At 33.0% G+C, this 5,420-nt stretch overlaps 1 pseudogene; it reads right to left on the bottom strand.

Moving 5' to 3' along the window:
* Positions 1 to 29: 29 nt before the first annotated feature.
* Positions 30 to 3,582, bottom strand: LOC120163251 (annotated as a pseudogene).
* Between the last annotated feature and the right edge of the window lie 1,838 nt (positions 3,583 to 5,420).

Genomic DNA, 5,420 nt, shown 5'->3' with positions numbered 1-5,420 from the left:
AATGTCCATTTTAACATAGCAATGGAAAATGAACTCGAATTGAAAGTTCTGATATTTCCTTGCAATCGTATCCATAAGAAAGTTGATATTACATCAAAATTAGGTTTATAGAACACTAACATATAAATAACAACTAAAAAAATATCACAATTTTACAAGCAGAACTGCTTATATTACCCAAAACTTGTTTAGCAGCCAATCACCACACACTTTCTTCATTTCATTTTTCAATCCTCACTTTTCTTTTTCTTCTTCTCTTTCTTGGTCTGCACTTCGGGTTCTTCTTGTTCTGCATGCTTTCTCTTCTTCTTTTTCTTCTCTCCTATTTCAATATTCTCATCATCATCCTCGGCTTGACGTTTCTTCTTTTTCTTCTTTTCCTTTTCCTTTTCCTTCGGTGCAGCAGGCTCTTCATTTTCAGGTTCATTTCCATTTGTTGGTAAAATTGACTCCTGATCAGCCTTCTTTTTCTTCTTCTTCTTCTCTTTTTTCTCTTTTTTCTCTTTACCGGCAGGCACCTCCACTGCTTCCTCTGCCGGAGAAGGTTCAGCCTCAACCTTTTTCTTCTTCTTTGGGACAGTGTCTTGCTCATCAAGAGCAGTGAAGTTTGTTAGTTGCCCAATAAGCGAATCTGCTGCAGGATTGTAGGTCTGTATAGGGAAAAAAAAGAGTATCACTAACCAAAAGGACTAAAAACGGTAAAATGTAATAAATGGTGAAATCCGACACACAGACCTTAGCAGGAGTTATCAACCCAGCTCCCTTCTTTCTGTCCTTATCATAGACTTCTATCTTCGGCTTGCCTTTAGCCGACCCGGCAGATCGTCCCAATTCTTTGCCTTCAAGTGCCCTTAATCTTGCTTCAAGCTACAAAGTATAGCGTATGAGAAATAAGTTACAGTTATTTTTTTCGAATGGGTGAAGGAATAAATAAGTTAAACAAGTTTATGACTTACCTTGGCTCGGTTCTCAAGTCCCATAGAGTTATCTTGATCATCTCCTAGAGCATCGCACCGAATTGCCAGAGCAGCCTTTGCAGCAAGTGACCTGGAAATCTTTCCCTTGTGCTTTGGTGCTGCCTGACCAACCAAGGATGCATGGTAGATAAGTCCGTATTTTGGAGTTGAATGTTTTGTCTTAAGAGCTCTGAAGAGAGCCTTTTTCAGCACCGAGAATCTGAACAGTACTTCCGGGCTGCTTCGCAAGATTCAACAAACTTCCACCATGAGCAATGAGGCGAGCACCAACAAGTTCACCAACAAGAGCGGTCAAGTTTGGTGCAACAGTGTTCATCCTGCTCTTCAAATAGTCGTATAGCTGAGCTCTGTAATCAGAAAGATTTAGAACCTGATCGCATAATTCTTTGATATTAATAAGATCAAGGTCATTAATCTCAGTTCCCATGGATATAACTGCCGCCTCCTTCACTTCAGTCTCAACCTCTTCCGGTAATATCTATGAAAATTCAACCAATAAAAATAATTAATAATAAAGAAAAAAATTCCCTTCAAGAACTTAATGTATGATATTTTGCAAGCACAAGATAATCCTCATATTGATATATTGCACCACTTGGTAATAAAGCTCAGGGTATTATCTTTGTGATTAGCAGATTGAAAGTCATACCTCTGAGAAGTCAAGCTTTGCAGCATTAGCACGATCACCCATTAGCTTCACTGTCTTAGCATAAAGGATATTGTCTTGTACAATCTTAGTAAGCTCCGGAAAATGCCAACCATACCATTCACGAACCCTCATTGCATATGTATTGAGCTCTTTTTCAAGATCATCAAGCAAGCCAATGGCTTGAACAATCATCGTATCAACCTAAAACAATACAAGTATAGCATACCGTCAAAAACCCCAAAGCAGCTTTCAAAATTATGGAAGTTCTTTAAAAGAACAATTATCAGATAGCTCACAACTTCATCCTTATATCGGCACACCTCTTACCCATACCAATGCTTCTCCCAAATAACTTTAAATCCAAATAAGAGAGACAGAACTGGTTTAGCAGGGATTAGCTTTTTCAATGAAATGTGAATAGCAAATTCTATTTTAGCATCAAATGATTAGCTCTATGAAAATGGTTAACACATTTTACAGTTTTTAATGCTTTCATTCAGTGATCAGCTGGTCATTAATGTCAAATCAAAAAATGCAACAATCAACTATACAACTACACTGTAAACCGAAATTCTGTCTCATTAAAGTCATCCCTTCTCTGAAACATCAAAATTTGAACCAACTTATTTATATATATTTCTACCATTGGAATTGTTCAAATAAACGTTTCCATTCAAAAGGTAATAGATAATGCTCAATCAAGTTCACAAGAAATTATCAATATGTATAAGTAGTAAGCACCTTATCAGCACTGAACTTCAGCTTGTATCTAGAGAGGCTATGAGACAAACCAAGACTCATCGGAGCCAAGTCTTGTGCACCTAGCCCCGTTATGAGTTCTGTCAACTGCGTTCTCACACCTCTAAGCAACTCCATAACAGCATTATTGTGAACACAATCAATTTTCTGCCGACAAATAGTTCCACTAAATAAGATTTTTACTGAATGGAAATGCGGAATATCACCTTAGAATCTGTTTATGAAGAGAAATAACTGACCAATTTTTCTTTAATTGCATTTCCAAGCTTTGAATCAGCCACTCCTAACGTTTCACCATCGCAATGTGCCCGCAAGAATTTGCGCAGACCTTTGCTAGGTGTGCTTTCAAGTAGTTTCGTCGCCGCTTCCAAAGCTTCAGATGTGTTTTCAAACTTGGAAAAGGCTTGCAAAGAGACAAGCTAAAAACGTAATAAAATTATCGGTCGGCTCATAGTTAAAAAAGATTCATAGTAAAAATGTGCTCAAAACCATAAAAACTAATAACCTTTCTTGCCGAATCTGCAGCCAAGAACTCCTTCGACAAGTCCTACAACAACACACAACCATAACCTTCAACCAAAACTCCAAATTGAAAAGTTCCATAAACTAAAACATAAAACCATTAATTCCATTCAATCAAGGCACTTCTCCACAGTTAATAACTACATTTAATATATATATATATTGATTTCCAGCTAACGATAACAAGATTTGGAGATCAAAATACCTCAACTTTATTCAGCTTCCCTTCATCCAATACTTTGAAAAGGGCAAAGCCCGCTGGAGTCTCGAACAACACTAGCATTTCTCAATCTTTCCCAAGAAAAAAAGGACCTAAAAACATATCACAATAAACTTAATTAACAACATAATCAAACTTCAAGCCCATTAAACTTAAAAGGCACCAAACATGATCAAGAAGCAATATTTACTAAAAGGAAACAACATTTGAGCGGTTCTAAAGGATCCCATTTAAGTTTCGGTAAACAAAACCCAGCACCAATACAAAATAGCAAAGCCAAATCACAGAAACAAGCAAATGAACAGAGACGAAATGGAAGCGTGTTAAAGAAAACCCTAAATTTCCTTTACCTAACTCTTTCGGGACTGCTGCGTTGTGGAGAAAGAGGAAGAAGGGTTTATGGTTTTAAGCCACCGCTTATATTGCCTGCCAAATGTTAGGATTTTTGCATTAGGGTTTTTCTTTTTTTCTTTTTTCGACTTCGGGCAAACTCTATGTTTAGTACATATACTATACATGACTTATGAATTTAGTCCTTATACTCTTATTTTATCAATTTTCATTCATGTATTTTTCAATATTTGACTTTTCAAATATGATCTAAATAATATAATTAAAATATAAGACTTAAAATTATCAAAATAAAAAATTAATTTAAAATTTCGTAATCAATGCCATGATCAATATTAAAATTTTAAAATTAAAAATTAAAAATATTAAATTAAAATATAAGGATTAAAATAATTACTTAAACATAATATAACTATTAATCATAAAATTTAACCAATATAGTTCATTAGAATGAACGATGATGCTCAAATTTATTAAGGAGGCATTTAGTTCACAGAGAAGATGATTATTAGAGAAAAAAAAATTTGGAATCACATATTTATGTTTGGTTTAAAAATATTCTATTCCGAGGGTAATAAAATATTTCCTATAAGGTGTTTTGTTTGCAAAATATCATTATATAGAAGAATAATCTTTTTTGAAATTATATATCCACGTTTGATTCATGGAAAAAATTATTATTACGTAATAACTTATTACCAATAATAACTTTTTAAATTAAAATGGTGGGAATACTATTACTTTCAAATTCTTAGGTATTACACAATCCTTGTCACTTTGAACAATAATATTTCTAAAATAATGAATTCATTTTATATAGGCCATTTTCAATTATTGTTCTTCGTGTTTTACTCAAAACTATAAATATAATAATAATATAAAAATAATAATTTAGTAATATATTAATAAATTTGAATAGTTCAAATTATTTTTATTTTTAAATTATTTATAATTTCATGAGGTGAAAAATGATATTATTGCAAAAAAATATAATTATTTAAAATTACATCTAACTTTGAGTTATTAAAAAATAGATCTTATACATTGAAAAATATTATATTTATCTACTTGAGATCACAATATTATTTTTATATTATATTATATATAAATAAATATGATTATATTAAAATTATTTAAAAATATAAATTTAATGTACTAATTATATTATTATATACTAAATGTATTTTTTTCTCAAAAGTTAAACATGATTAAAATATTTCTATAATTTTTTATTCAAATATTTATAATTTAATATTAAAGTTTAACTTATTAAAAAACATACACAAGGATAATATGGTAAAATATACACTCAAATTAGGGGTGTAAACGAGCCGAGTCGAACTCGAGTATTGTTGAGCTCGACTTGAACTCGAAACCATTTATAATAAGCTCAACTCGACTTGAAAACTCACAAGCTAAAAAGTATCAAGCTCAACCCGAACTCGAAATATGATATTAAAACTCGACTCAAAATCGAAAAAGCTCGAACTCAAAAAAAATTCAAAAGCTCAATTGAAGCTCGAGACTCGAACTCGATTGAAGCTCAATTTTAAACTCAATTCAAACTCGATTTTAAGCTCGATTCAAACTCGAATTGAAGCTCGATTTTGAGTTTGATTCAAGCTCGTCGGGTTTTATTTTCATGTGCTGAAACTCATCCTCTTTTATACACTCCACTTTACTCCTTATTCCTAAGAACCACCGATGTGGGATATAACTCACATGACCAACTGTGTCTATTTTCTCTGCCCCTTTATATCCAACATCAACTTTGGTATCCCCTCAGCCACCACCATATGTGATTCCTACTCTGCCCGAACAGTCCATTCTTCCTGCATAACCACCACAATCTTCAACTCCAGCGCAACAATCACTATCTGCTTCTTCCATGGAAACTCAAGTCAAAGTTTCGGCTACAAAACCACCAAAAGACTATCGTTCC

This window comes from Hibiscus syriacus, unplaced genomic scaffold (assembly GCF_006381635.1).
Source record: "Hibiscus syriacus cultivar Baekdansim isolate YM2019G1 unplaced genomic scaffold, ASM638163v2 tig00111438_pilon, whole genome shotgun sequence".
NCBI lineage: Eukaryota > Viridiplantae > Streptophyta > Magnoliopsida > Malvales > Malvaceae > Hibiscus > Hibiscus syriacus.
The sequence above is the reverse complement of the archived record's forward strand: the minus strand, read 5'-3'. Positions and strand labels throughout refer to the sequence as shown.